Below are 16,209 nucleotides of genomic sequence, written 5' to 3'. Positions count from 1 at the left end.
TATTAACCGGAGAGGAGGCAGTATGGACTAGCATTACTTTGTTGTGTCCCGTCAACTTGCCAAACAAGGAGAAGCTTGCAGGACGGGAGAAGCTTGCGCGCGGTGGCTCGCAGGACAAGGAGAAACAGTTAATTCGGTGTCAGATTGCCAGAAGCATACACTATACTAGTACTATTATTGTTCGACTTCCCGAAGAGGCGAACAGCCAAGCGCAAAGTTTACTAGTACTAGTTCTACTACTATAGTCTATAGCCAACCGGATGGAGGAGCGTCTGCACTCTTATTATATTTTTAAAATGTGATAAAGCAATCTTCAACACATTTGGTTCTCTTCGAGGGTTCTCGCATGTGATAATGGTAGTTGATTGCATGGAACACTCGCCACAATTCTTGCTTAATTCTGGCTCATATCCTGTTACAAATAGGAGCGCTCGGTAATATTTCCTCTTTTTTTGTTATTCAGCATGTAAACAGGTTAGCAAACCTTACGGCGCATCTTTGTGCTAACCGTGCTTGCTGCACTTTGAATGTGGCCGAGAGCTGGCTTGATGAAACACCTCGCTTCCTACTTCTTTATTTGTGGGGTATCTCGCTTCCTAGTGACCAGTGTCTTGGCTAATCGTCCAAAGAATGCTTATATATGAATAAAGCTCTCTCATTTACATGCAAAAAAAATTAAGCCATGTTAACCAGAAAGGAGGGAGTATGGACTAGCACTACTTTTTGTTGTGTCCCATCAACTCGCAGAACGAGGAGAAGCTTGTAGGACAAGGTGAAGCTTGCTTACGCCTTTTGACTAATGCAACCTACCCTCGCCTAGGCGGTGGACATGCATCAGTCCATTCGGTGCCAGATTATCAGAGGCATACACTATAGTACCCAACATGCGGAGTACCATCATTGTTCGACTTCACGAAGAGGCGAAGAGCCAAGTGCTAGGTTTAGTAGTACGAGTAGTACTACTACTATAACCGCATCGTGGAGCGTCTCTACTCTTTATTTTTTTTAATCAATGATAAAGTGCACGTTTATTCCAGAGAAGGGCGGAAAACGGCAGCCCAACATGTAATGATGATATCGATCAACCATGCTCGAATATATCTTGGCCTCCGTGCGAGCCCGTCTGTGTGTTCTCGCTCCTCGTCTCTCTCAAGGAACGGCGGGTTGGCCATTTTTCCGTCAATTGAGATCGGTTTGCTCACACTCCGGTCCCACATGTCAGTGATATGCGAAGAGGAGGTGCGTTGACCCACTGGCCATACGTGTACTTGGTTTTGCACCTTCATACTATTCCTCCCTCCGTCAGAGTTTACAGGGCGCGCTTCATTATGATGCATTTCTCTCAATGCATTTCCACCACCAGAGAGACTTTAGACGTGTTTGGTTTAATGCTCAATTAATTAGGGCATGGTAACCACAATCAAGTCCACAATTTTCTCTCGATGTACTACTACGGAGTGGAGTAAGTGCATGCATGTGCGTACCTGGGGTGGAAGCACTACATGCATGTGTGTACGCATTATTTCCTCTAGTAATAGACGTCGTGCTATAACTACCAATGCTATTTTTCAGGCCGATCGCTAGTTGCCATGGTCCGAGAGATTTTTTTTCTTTTTCTGAAGCGCGCTCTATAAACAGTGTCGGATGGAGTAGTATGAGCGGATTCAAAGAAGAATGTATTGATGGTTGCTTCTTTCGAGAAACTTACAGTGGGAAAGGTGGGGCTTATGATTTGACTGCTCATTACTCACTATTAATGCGGCACAACGACCGGGCTGAGTCTCCCATGCGGTTGTACACTTCCCCCTCGGTTCTTAAATATACTCCAGAGTATTTGTCTTTCTAGAGATTTCAACGAGTGACTACTCAAATATTTGTCTTTTTAGAGATTCAAATGGACTACTACATACGGATGTATATAGACATATTTTAGAGTGTAGATTCACTCATTTTTCTCCGTATGTAGTCACTTGTTGAAATCTCTAGAAAGACAAATATTTAGGAATGGAGGGAGTACCCATACGAAACAAAATGAGTGAATCTACACTCTAAAATATGCCCATTTGAAATTCGTGACAAATATTTAGGAACAAATGAGTATAATTTTGTGCATGGCACATGGACCCGGATGCTGAAGAGGCTTCTGGCAATGCTATCAAGCTTCCAGCATTTGTTTACATAATTGACGTACTATACAAATAATTTTCTAGCGACATGAAATTGTACAATGGTGTGAGCTTTCAGATTTTGTTTCATGTGTCTTGCCATCGATGCTCTTTCGGAAACAATAAAAAACTAACTTCCTTGCTAATGCATCTTAATTATTAGCAGATCAGAGCTAATATTTACATCACAACTGAAGACAAAGTTGTGAGAAGGTGTTAAATTAAAATTGATCCATGCTTTCATTGGTAGCAACGTCCCCCCAGCTCTGTCTAAATCAACAAGGTGTGTTGGGAAAAAATTAGTTGTCTGGAGAATGCAACATTCCGATCATTTTGTGCAGTTCCACTAAAATAGAGATGAGCGTCCCTGTTCCAAAGATATTAAGTGTGATTACGATAATAGAGGACTACTGATGAAACAATAAACACACAAAAAGAAGCCGGTCACCTTTGCAGTCTCTCTTAAGACTAACTAGTTAGAGAAGATTAGGCTCGGAGTTGGATGGGGAGGATAGAGCAAAACCAATCAAGTAGCACGCCCAGACCGGCGCCTTGCAGCGAGAAGGCACCATCAAAGTACATCAGCCACTCTTTGCTTGCTTCCTTGACGGGGATGCTCGTTTCTAGAATTTCTTCATCTTGTGTTGGCGTCCATTCTGCTATGAACTCCGCCAATGCTCTGCTTTGGATAGTTGAAGTGCTCTCAATCTTGAGGCCAAAGCTTGACAGTTCCAGTGCCCACTCGACAATCCTGCCTGTTGCTTCTGGATTTTGCAGTATCCTCTTCAGCGGAAAACGAGTGACGACTGTGATCTCATGTGCTTGGAAGTAATGGCGCAGCTTTCTCGAGGCCATGAGAAGGCCGAAAAGCAATTTCTGCACACTAGAGTACCTTGACCTAGCCCCCTGCAGAAGGGAACTGACAAAGTAAACTGGGCGCTGCACCATTCTTTTCTGCATCTTCTCACTCGCCTGCGCAGATCCATCTTTGTCGGGACCAGAGCTTGTCGGTGAAGTCCCCTGCTTGTCGCTGGATGCATCTGCCGTGGTTGCTGGCTCGTCATCCGCCTCCCTCTCCGCTACTAACGCCGCACTAACCACTTGATTGGTTGCCGCTATATGTAGCAACAACTTCTCTTGTGGCTTAGGTGCGACAAGTGTTGGAGTGGTGGACAGGTATCTCTTTAAGTCCTGCAGTGCAGCCTCCGCTTCCAGAGTCCATTTCATTGGACCTGCCTTTTTCAATATTTTGAAAAATGGCAGGGCGCGCTCAGCAGACCTAGAGATAAACCTGTTGAGAGCAGCTACGCAACCGGCAAGTCTTCGTACATCCTTGACGCGCTTTGGTGCTTCAATCTGCTCAATGGCCTTGATCTTGTCGGGATTGGCTTCAATTCCCCGCTGAGACACGAAGAACGCGAGAATCTTGCCGGAGGGGACTCCAAACACACACTTCTCGGGGTTAAGCTTGAGGTTGATCTTGCGCAGATTTGCAAAGGTTTCGTCTAAATCTTGAATCAGAGTCGCCTTGTCCTTGCTCTTGACCACTATGTCATCCATGTAGGCTTCCACATTTCTGTGTATTTGCGGCTCAAAAGCGTCATGGACTACCCTTGCAAATGTTGAACCAGCATTCTTTAAACCGAAAGGCATCCGTACAAAACAGTATGTGCCACATGGGGTGATGAATGCGGTCTTCTCCTCATCCTCTTCTGCCATGAAGATCTGATGGTATCCTGAGTATGCATCAAGAAATGAAAGCAAGTCACATCCGGTCGTGGAGTCAACAATCTGGTCGATGCGCGGCAAGGGAAATGGGTCTTTGGGACAAGCTTTATTAACATCGATAAAGTCGATACAAAGCCTCCATTTCCCGTTTGCCTTGCGCACGACTACAGGGTTGGCCAACCACGTAGGATGGAGCACTCCTCTGACAAGGCCTGCTGCTTCCAATTTCTTGATTTCTTCTGCGATGAATTCTTGGCGTTCCACTGCCTGTTTCCTGACTTTCTGCTTGACGGGCCGCGCATGAGGACAGACGGCAAGATGGTGCTCGATTACTTTCCTGGGAACACCGGGGATGTCAGCCGGTTGCCACGCAAATACGTCGACATTCGCCCGCAGGAAAGCAACGAGCGCGCTTTCCTATTTAGGGTCGAGAGTGGCACTGATGGTGAAGGTACCACCAGTGCCATCCTCCTTGGCGGACACCTTCTTGGTCTCTGGTGGAGCTGCCATTGTCTTCTTACATTTGCCGGTGGAGCTCGATGGTGCGTCCTCGATGGTAGCGCAGCACTCCGAAGAGGTGCGCTTATCGGAGTGGGCATCAGAACTCTTGCCGGACTTGGTCTTCTTCTTCGCCCCGGGAGCTTCAACGGAAAGTGACTTGCAATCTGTTGCGGCTGCTGCTTCCTGATAAGAGCATCCCTCATGTCACCAAGGACAGAGATGACACTTATCGGGCCTGGCATCTTCAGCATGTTGTATGCACAGTGAGAGGCTGCCATGAATTTGGCGAGTGCTGGACGGCCGAGTATTCCATTGTAAGGCAATGGAAAGTCAGCAACGTCAAAAGTGACCCTCTCAGTCCTGAAGTTCAACTCGCTGCCAAATGTCACCGGCAACGTGATCTTTCCCTTCGGCTTGCTCCTTCTCGGATTGATTCCTTGGAATGTGCCGGTCTCTTAGAGCTGGCCATCAGGGATCTGGAGTTTCTGGAGTACCGCGGAGGAGATCAGGTTCAAGCCGGCCCCGCCGTCAACTAGCATCTTAGTGACCTTGAGGTTGCGGATAGTTGGTGAAACCAACATCGGCAAGCACCCGACCGCAGTTATGCGGTCAGGGTGGTCCTCAATATCAAAGATGATAGGCGTGCTGGACCATTTCAGAGGCTTGCGGGACTCGACGGGTGGTTTTGCCGCATTGACTTCCCGCACCCACTGCTTGAGCTGGCGGTGTGAAGTATGCAGAGAAGCACTGCCATCAACGCACAGGACCTTCGTGGCTTTCTGGAACTCCTGCTCATTAGTCTCGTCATCATCCATATCTTCATCGTTGTTGTCATCTTCATCCTTGTCGCGGCCGCGGGGAGGTTTGTCTCCTTGCCGCTGCTTGGCCTTGCCGCGGCGTCCTCCTCGGCCGGGACGTTTCTTGCCGGCTCCTCCAGCACCTTCCTGGGCCTTCCCCTTGTCGCGTCGCTCGTATTCAGCCTTTTGCTGCTCGACAAGCTGCTCGACCTTCTTGCAGCTCTACAGGTCATGGCCCTTGGTGCGGTGGATCTTGAAGTACTGCTTGTTGGTGCCGTCCTGCTTGTCGGCGACCGCCACAGCCTGGTAGTTGGTGCCTGCGGCAATCTCCTCGCCGGAGCTACCAGCTTTGGCTTTCTTGGCGCCACCTCCGTTGCCGGACTGCTCAACGACTAGCACATCTTTGCCTTTCTTCTTCCTGTTGTTCCGCCGCCGGTTTTTCTTTGCCGGGGAAGCCTCCTCACTATCAGATCCTCCTGCTTCTGTATTCTCTCCGGGGAGTTTCCTCGCTTCCTTAGCACGTGCTCACTTGTCAGCTAGGGCATATAGCTCACTGACGTCTCTGATCTTGCACATTGCCATCTCCTCCCGCATCCTGCGGTTTCGCACGTTCTGATGGAACGCGCTGATTACCGCGGCAGGGTGGACATCTGGGATGTTGTGCTGTACGCGGCTAAATCTCTGAATGTACTTGCGCAGGGGCTCTCCTTCCTTCTGGGCGAGAAGATGAAGGTCGCTCTCTTGGCCATGAGGCTTGTGGCCACCTGTAAAGGCGCCGACAAACTGATGGCATAGGTCTGCCCAGGAGGATATGGAGTTGTCCGGCAAGTGCATGAGCCAGGATCTGACATTGGGCTTGAGCACCAGCGGGAAGTAGTTGGCCAGGATCTTGTCGTCCCGCCCCCCGGCAGCTTGCACCGCGATGGTGTAGATGCTGAGGAACTCCGACGGATGCGACTTGCCGTCGTACTTCTCTGGTACGTTTGGCTTGAAATTGTTCGTGTTGGGCCACTGGACTTGCCGCACCTCACGAGTGAACGCAGGGCAACCTACCGTGTACGGCAAGTCGCCTGGTTCCCCTGATGCATGCATGTCGACAGAGGGCCCAGCGCGCTGGTCCGATTGACACAGCGCTTCTCTTCGGCGCTCGATGCGAGTACGAGCGTATTCTTGCTGTCATTCGTGAAGAACTTGGCGCTGATCGCGACGAGCTCGTGGATTTGATGATGCGGTGGAGTCGCTGTCGAGGTGGATCCGGCGAGTCGGCGATCTTGGCCTTCGGGGTGGAGAGTGCATGGTGGTTGCACCCCCACCGGTTTCGTCGCCATCGGCTCGTGCCTGGCGGTCTTGCCGCGGCAGCGATGTACTTGGCTGCCGCGGAGTGGCGCCGTTGGCGAAGCCGATGAGACTCTGAATGGTGGCCCTCCATTCATTGATCTTGTCTACCGTTGGAGGGTAATCCAGGAGCAGTTGAGCTCGCGCCAAAGCTTCTGCTGGAGTGGTGGGCGGCAGTGGCGAACGGCGCGAGGAGCGGGATATGCTCGGACTTCTAACTATGTTAGAAGGAGCAGTATCTCGTCCAGGCGACCGTGTCTCGCTCGTGCCAGCATGTTGGCGTGCATGCTGGTCTTGAGCACCCCGAGATCCACCAGCTTGATCTTGGTCCAACAAACGTATGGCACTGCGAATACCATGACGCTGTCGGTCCTGCGCCTCCTGAGATGGGCGCGGTGCATGTACGGACGCCGAGGTCTGCGCAGCCTTGTCCTTGGACCTGGCAGCACCGTGAGCTCCCTCGTCGATGTCCGTTCTTCCGCCGGCGTCTACCCCACCACCCGTTTGCTCCGGTGGTGATGGGATCGACGTGGACGGAACAGCTGCCGCCAAAGCCTTCTTCTTCGGTGGCATGTCGATGAAGAAGATGAAGATCTAGCTCGTGTGAACGCCGGATCAGGTTCACACAACCTCGACGCCCCCTACCTGGCGCGCCAAAGATGTCGGGGAAACTGATCCACGAACACCTATGGGACCGGCGGACCGTGCCCCTTTTGGTTCGGCGAGGGGCGGAGATCGCACGAAGAGCGGATCGAGGCGAAGCACACGAGCAGTTTACCCAGCTTCGGAGCTCTTAGGAGAGATAACACTCCTACTGCTGCATGTCTGAGTGTATTGAGTTCTTGCTCGGGAGCGCTGAGTGCTACAGTACACACTAACTGCTAACGAGACCGAGCGTGAGTGTTTTTCTGCCTTCGAACCCCCCTCTACGTTGCGCATGGGCCTCCTTTTATATGCTAAAGGGGTCTCCGACAGGTGGCAACATAGACAAGGGTAAAAAAGGAAAAGGAATTGCGGTTGGTACAAGTACCTTTACAGTGTATCATACCTAACCCTGACGGCAGGGGACAAAGGCATTAAATGCCCGTCTACGTCGCCCAAATAGTGCAAAAAGGGACCGTCAGGGACGCCACCGCTTGCCACGATGGCAATCTTGTCAGCGTCGCTTGCCACCGCGCACCGCTGGCCGCACAGCCTCTTGCCACGCACGCCTAGAAAGGTCCCAGGGCGACATGTTGGTGGATGTGTTGGAGCGCGGGTACAGAGTGGTAGTTTGCCGTGGCAAGCGCCTTGCCGCGGTCGTTGTTTTGTCGCGTCCGGAAGCTTGTCGCTCACCGGGCCTCGCCGGGACGCGTGGCGCGTCGCGGCAAGTTCCTTGAGATGCCTTGGTTGGCCTTCCCGGCAAGCTCCTCTTGCCGGGGCCTTGTCTCCTTGGCTTGAATACTTTGTTCTTGAATGGCTCCAAAGGAACCACGGAGGACCTTGGCGGTCACCCGGCAAGCCTTGCCGCGGGGTGCTGCAACTGCCCGTGCACAAGTTCGGGATACTAGGGTACCCCTACTCTAGTACACCGACACCTTCATATCAGTAATCGCACCAATCGTTCTAAGGAAAGGTCTACCAAGAATAATAGGGCAAGAAAGATTGCAATCTATATGAAGAACGATAAAATCTACGGGCACCAAATTTCTATTTGCAACAATAAGAACATCATTGATCCTTCCCATAGGCTTTTTAATGGTGGAATCCGCAAGGTGCAAATTTAAAGAGCAATTATCAAGATCATGGAAACCTAGAATATCGCATAAAGTTTTCGGAATCGTGGAAACACTAGCACCCAAATCACACAAAGCAAAACACTCATGATATTTAATTCCAATCTTTATAGTAGGTTCCCACTCATCATTAAGTTTTCTAGGTATAGAAACTTCCAAATTAAGTTTTTCATCATAAGATTGCATCAAGGCATCAATGATATGTTTGGTAAAAGCTTTATTTTGACTATAAGCATTAGGAGAATTAACAACGGATTGCAACAAGGAAATACAACCTTTTAAAGAACAATTATCATAATCAAATTCCTTGAAATCCGAGATAGTGGGTTCAATACTATTTGAAATTGAGGACTCTCCAATCCCACTTTTACCAAATTTAGCATCAAGATCTAAAGACTCCGAATTTTTGGGACGCCTTCTAGCCAAAGTTGATTCATCATCAGTCCCATAATCATCAAAATTCATATTGCAAAACATAGATCTAATAGGAGACGCATCAATGACTTTAAGATCCTCATCATTATTTTCATGGAAACTAGAAGAACACGCTTTTATAAAGCTATCTTTTTTAGCACGCAATCTAGCGGTTCTTTCCTTGCACTCGTCAATGGAAATTCTCATTACTTTGAGAGCCTCATTGATATCATGCTTGGGAGAAGAAGATCTAAGTTTAAGAGAATCAACATCAAGCGAAAGTCTATCAACGTTCCTAGCCAAATCATCAACTTTGAGCAATTTTTCTTCAAGCAAAGCATTAAAATTCTTTTGAGAAATCATAAATTCTTTCACACTATTCTCAAAATCAGAGGGCATCTTATTAAAATTACCATAAGAATTATTGTGGGAATTTCCATAATTATTAGAGGAATTACTAGGGAACGGTCTAGCATTAAAGTTTCCTCTATAAGCATTGTTTCCAAAACTATTCCTACCAACAAAATTCACATCCATAGATTCATTATTATTCTCAATCAAGGAAGACAAAGGCATATCACTGGGATCAAGAGGAGTATTTTTAGTAGCAAACAATTTCTTAAGTTCATCCATCCTTCCACTCAAAACATTGATTTCTTCTGTAGCATGCACTTTTTTACTAGAAGATCTTTCGGTGTGCCATTGAGAGTAATTAGCCATAATATTATCAAGTAGTTTTGTGGCATCTCCTAATGTGATTTCCATAAACGTGCCTCCCGCGGCCGAATCTAAGAGATTTCTAGAAGCAAAGTTCAAACAGGCATAAAAAATTGTATGATCATCCATAAATTCAAACCATGAGTAGGGCAATTGCGAAGCATCAATTTCATTCTTTCCCAAGATTGGGCAACATGCTCATGATCAATTTGTTTAAAATTCATGATATCGTTCCTAAGAGTGATAATCTTAGCGGGAGGAAAATACTTAGAGATAAAAGCATCTTTGCACTTGTTCCAAGAATCAATACTATTTTTAGGCAAAGATGAACACCAAACTTTAGCTCGATCTCTAAGTGAAAACGGAAATAACTTCAATTTGACAATATTGTTATTCGTATCTTTCTTCTTTTGCATATCACACAAATCAACAAAATTGTTTAGATGAGTAGCGGCATCTTCGCTAGGAAGGCCGGAGAATTGATCTTTCATAACAAGATTCAGCAAAGCAGTGTTGATTTCACAAGACACAACATCATTAAGAGGAGCAATCGGAGTACTAAGGAAATCATTATTATTAGTATTCGAGAAATCACACAATTTGGTATTATCTTGCGCCATGGCAACAAGTAATCCAACACACAAGCAAACAGAAAAAGGCAAGCAAAAGAGAGAGGAGGAGATCGGGAAAGAGAGGGCGAATAAAACGGCAAGGGTGAAGTGGGGGAGAGGAAAACGAGAGGCAAATGGCAAATAATGTAAATGCGAGGGAGATGGGTTTGTGATGGGTACTTCATATGTCTTGATTTGAGCGAAGACCTCCCCGGCAACGGCGCCAGAAATCCTTCTTGCTACGTCTTGAGCTTGCGTTGGTTTTCCTCGAAGAGGAGAGGGTGATGCAGCAATAGTAGCGTAAGTATTTCCCTCAGTTTTTGAGAACCAAGGTATCAATCCAGTAGGAGGCTCCTCGAAAGTCCCACGCACCTACACAAACAAACAAAGAACTCGCAACCAACGTAATAAAGGGGTTGTCAATCCCTTCACGGCCACTTGCGAAAGTGAGATCTAATAAAGATAGTAAGATAAGATAAATATATTTTTGGTATTTTATAATATAGATGCAAAAAGTAAAGATGCAAATAAAAGTAGATTGGAAGCAAATATGATAAGAGATAGACCCGGGGGCCATAGGTTTCACTAGAGGCTTCTCTCAAGATAGCATAAGTATTACGGTGGGTGAACAAATTACTGTCGAGCAATTGATAGAAAAGCGAATAATTATTAGATTATCTAGGCATGATCATGTATATAGGCATCACGTCCATAACAAGTAGACCGACTCCTGCCTGCATCTACTACTATTACTCCACACATCGACCGACTCCTGCCTGCATCTAGAGTACTGAGTTCATAAGAACAGAGTAACGCATTAAGCAAGATGACATGATGTAGAGGGATAAACTCAAGCAATATGATATAAACCCCATCTTGTTATCCTCGATGGCAACAATACAACACGTGCCTTGCAATCCTTTCTGTCACTGGGTAAGGACACCGCAAGATTGAACCCAAAGCTAAGCTCTTCTCCCATGGCAAGAAAGATCAATCTAGTAGGCCAAACCAAACCGATGATTCAAAGAGACTTGCAAAGGTAACTCAATCATACATATAAGAATCCAGAGAAGATTCAAATATTATTCATAGATAAACTTGATCATAAACCCACAATTCGTCGGATCTCAACAAACACACCGCAAAAAGAGTTTACATCGAATAGATCTCCACAAGAGAGGGGGAGAACATTGTATTGAGATCCAAAAAGAGAGAAGAAGCCATCTAGCTAATACTATGGACCCGTAGGTCTGTGGTAAACTACTCACAACTCATTGGAGGGGCAAGGATGTTGATGTAGAGGCCCTCCATGGTTGATTCCCCCTCCGGCAGAACACCGACGAAGGCTCCAAGATGGGATCTCACGGATACAGAAGGTTACGGTAGTGGAAATTGTGTTTCATCATGCTCCTGGATGTTTTCGGGGTATGTAGGTATATATAGGAGGAAGAAGTACGTCGGTGGCCGCCCGAGGGGCCCACGAGACAGGGGGCGCGCCCTCCTATCTCGTGGGAGCCTCGGCTGCTTCTTGACTTGCACTCCAAGTCCTCTGGATCACGTTCGTTCCAAAAATCACGCTCCCGAAGGTTTCATTCCGTTTGGACTCCGTTTGATATTCCTTTTCTTCAAAACACTGAAATAGGCAAAAAAAATAGCAATATGGGTTGGGCCTCCGGTTAGTAGGTTAGTCCCAAAATGATATAAATGTGTAAAATAAAGCCCATAAACATCCAAAAGAGGTAATATAATAGCATGGAACAATCAAAAATTATAGATACATTGGAGACGTATCAGCACTGTACTACTCAATGGTTCATGCATTTTGTTGAAGGAATGAAGCAAAACATCCACCTGGACCTACTTTTCAAAATCCAATGGATGAAAACAAGACCAAGTGCATTAGTGGCAGATTAACATTCTAATTGTACACGCTTTCATATGGTTTCACTTTATTTTGGCCATGTTTCTTTGCATTCCTCTGCTCTTCCAATTCCTGTAAACCAAACACCCAAGTTGACAGAAATCCTGTGTTTACAAATGCTCTGTTTACCATGTGCATTCCTATCCTATTCTGGTGTTTTTCCTATCCATGCGTTTTAAGAATCATGCAAACCAAATGAGCCCTTACAGAATTACTTCAGTTACAGGTAGGTGTCGAAGGGAACTTTGTGTGGTTTGTCCAGCTCCTGCAGCGATGTCGTCCACCTCACCTGGCTGTTCCATCGACAGAAGCATCCACCAAACCAGACATCATGACTCCTGACCGTCTTTTGACGCCTCAGATCTCCTTCCCTGCCGCCGGCACCCACTGCAACAGCATCACCATCATCAACTCAGCAGATGAACCTGAGGAGTACACGGGTCCACAAGAGAGGTCGCACTCTTTTGTTTCTGCTTATGTTATGCATTGCTTAAAATTACTTGCTACTTTATCGTCCTACTCACCTCTTGGACTCCAAGTCAGGTCCAAATTAATGTTCAAACTTGAGTTCTAAATTAGTTGTGGGGCACATGTCGAGGCAGCAATCAATAGTATGTCTGTCTAATATCTGGTTCACCTAGGGTATGCCTATGTTGTTCATCTTGGGTGGGAAACAAATAGTAAAGCAATCATCATCTGTATTTTTATTAAATTAAAGCAATCATCAGCCTGCTATCATTATTTTTGGATCCATACACTGGTTGTTACCATCACTCTAATTCTGCATGCTCTCCTTACATAATCTCACCATATATTTTTTTCGTATGCACGTCAGATATTGTACACAGTCATGCTGAACATGTAGAGAAAAAGAGAAGACTTTTGCGCGGCAATACAATGTCATGAAGACATCGCTCCACGGTGGGTTCAATGGCAAACCCTCCCCGCCCCTCTCCAGATTGTAATCCAGAGGAAGATATCTGTTCAGAGGCAGATTTAGACACCGCTGACCACTCCTATTTACCCCCCAAGGTGTTTGCTCTACCTTGGCATGATGATGTTATTCATATCATGCATATGTTGCCTTGCAGTGCCTACTTTTGACATCATATATGCCATCTACTTAGTTTAGACATGTTCTATAATGCCACCTGTTTAGTTTCTATATCATATATGGGAATTATGCAGTCTCATGTCTTTTAGCCAGTCATAATATATGTGAAATGTGCAATGCCATCCTGTTTAACCAGGAATCATATATTTGAATGATATCTTGCCCGTCCTTTTCTTCATTACATTTCCATTTGTCGACAATGTTTGTACATTAAACTACTCTTCCTGTGTATCAGCCATTTGGCTGGGAGATGGAAAAATCTAGAGTGAAAAGAAGGCCTTCAGAGCAGACAGTGCTACGTGTCGAAGCAGATCTCTTGTTGGGTCCCGATAGCTCCTCAGAGATGGACTCAGAGACAGATGACCAGTCCTATTCCCCCACCGAGGTGTATGCTCAAACTTGGCATGGTTATACTGCTCATATCATGCATATGGTGTCTTGCATTGCATAGTTTAGACATCATATACACAATATTCAACACCATGTTCTTAGTTAAGAAATCATATCAAATGCCCTCTGTTTAGCATATAAATCACATATGTGAATTAAATGATGCGATCCTGATTACTTAGATAACATGTAGGTGAATTATGTCATGTGATCATGTTTAGTTATTCATCATATCTTTGAATTATGTTATGCTATGCTATCCAGTTTAGATAGACATCATATATGTGAAATTATGTCATGCTATCCATTTTAGTTAAACAATATACATGTCAACTATTTCCTTCCCTCTTTTTTCCACACTATCTATTGCATCTGTCTCTCATACAATGTCTGTACATTCAACTATGTTTCATGTTTATCAGCCATTTGAATTGGAGCGGGTGATGCTAGTATCTAGCGGACTAAAAACACGGTCTTCAAATAAAACAGTGCTACCTCTTGGTGGAGATAGCAATCCGGTTGTACATGCAAAAGATCCATCCCTACCACACATAACCCAAACTCTCGCAAATTGTGCCCCTACTATGATGGACAAAGAACCAGCTTCACCCAATCTAACCCCAACCCCAGCAGATAGTAACCCAGTTCCTGTTGACACAACACCATTGAGGGAATCCTTGATTAGGGGGTATCTGGACAGCCGGACTATATACCTTGGCCGGACTGTTGAACCATGAAGATACAAGACTTGAAGACTTCGTCCCGTGTCCGGATGGGACTCTCCTTTGCGTGGAAGACAAGCTTGGCGATCCGGATATTATATTTCCTTCTTTGTAACCGACTCCATGTAAACCCTAGCCCTCTCTGGTGCCTATATAAACCGGAGAGTTTAGTCCTTAGAGACACAATCATAATCGTCATAGGCTAGCTTCTAGGGTTTAGCCTCTACGATCTTGTGGTAGATCAACTCTTGTAATACCCATATCATCAAAATCAATCAAGCAGGAAGTAGGGTTTTACCTCCATCGCGAGGGCCCGAACCTGGGTAAAACATCGTGTCCCTTGCCTCCTGTTACCATTAGCCTTAGACACACAGATCGGGACCCCCTACCCGAGATCCGCCAGTTTTGCCACCGACATTGGTGCTTTCATTGAGAGTTCTTCTGTGTCGTTGCTGCGAGGCTTGATGGCTCCTTCGATCAACAACAATATGGTCCAGGGTGAGACTTTTCTCCCCGGACAGATCTATGTGTTCGGCAGCTTCGCACTGCGGGCCCATTCGCTTGCCCATCTGGAGAAGATCGACAACTACACCCCTGGCCACCAGGTCAGGTTCGAAAACCTGAACTACACGACCGATATCCACGGAGACTTGATCTTCAACGGGTTTGGGCCTGCGCCAGGAGCGCCCGACATTCACGATGAGCACGGCTTAGACCTGCTGTCGGACAATGCTCGGGATAACGCCCATGTAGAAGCCCCGGACCTAAATCTGGAGTAGATTGCATCGCCCAAGGACGGGTGGATGGACCCCGCCCCGGAGGCCGCACACTCATCGGCGGTAGAGCCGAACACAGACTTCACCCCCAAGGATGCCTGTGACACCGGACCCCCGGACACATATCCGGCTATATGTTCCAGTCCGCGCACCTCCGAACCCGCCGAACCTGGTTGGGCTCTGATAATGGAGTTTACCGCTGCGGATATCTTTCAGTACTCGCCCTTTGGCGACATATGAAACTCATTAAAATCTCTCTCTTTGTCAAGAGACTCTTTGCCGAACTATGTCCGGCTCGAGTGGGAAGCAGGCGAGGAAGGAATTCGTTGCCCACCCTCCACTCATTTCATTGCTACGATCGATGATTTAACCGACATGCTCGACTTCGACTCTGAAGACATTGACGGTATGGACAATGATGTAGGAGAAGAACAGGAACCACCGCCCACGGGGCGGTGGACAGCCACCTCCTCATATGATATATATATGGTGGACACTCCGAAGGAAACCAATGGCGATGAGGCAATGGAGGATAACCCCTTAGGGAAGAAAGCTAAGCATGGGCATTGTCAACGCTGCTCCAAGCCCCGCCACAACAAAACCGGCACAGGAGACAAAAACAATCCGGATGGTGCCGAAGATGAATACAATCCTGATCAGCCTGCCTTCAAGCAGGCCGGACTGGCAACAGACGGATATTTGGAGAAGGACAACTATATGCCCCCCTCCGAAGACGAGGTGAGCCTCGGCGATGATGAACTCGGCGTGCCTGAGAATCCCGCGGAACAAGTTCGCTTTAAGCGATGGCTTATGGCCACTGCGAGGATCCTGCAAAAGAAGCAACAGCAGCTCAAAGCTGACCAAGACTTGCTCACTGACAGATGGACCAAGGTCCTGGCCACCGAGGAACACAGACTCGACTGCCCCAACAAAGGGCACACACGGCACAATTCGCTACCTCAACCTAAGAAGGACAACCTAAGGCACATACCCCGATGCCAATATACCACCACGGTCCAGGACAATACACAGGAAACACGAGGCGGCATCCTCAAGCCTCGGCGCAATCGTCATAAATGTCAAGTCAGGGAAGTTGGTGCCAAATTCAGTGGCCCCCAGTCCGGTCAGTGGAAAAAGAACAGCTCAAGCCCATCCGGCCCAAGCAGCATACTCGATCAACCATGTGAAATTCATGGTACCCCCAGAAGGGCGGCCAAGCATACCAATAGAGAATGCCGGATCC

Source organism: Triticum dicoccoides, chromosome 1B, assembly GCF_002162155.2.
Source record: "Triticum dicoccoides isolate Atlit2015 ecotype Zavitan chromosome 1B, WEW_v2.0, whole genome shotgun sequence".
In the NCBI taxonomy this organism is placed as follows: Eukaryota; Viridiplantae; Streptophyta; class Magnoliopsida; order Poales; family Poaceae; genus Triticum; species Triticum dicoccoides.
The sequence above is the reverse complement of the archived record's forward strand: the minus strand, read 5'-3'. Positions refer to the sequence as shown.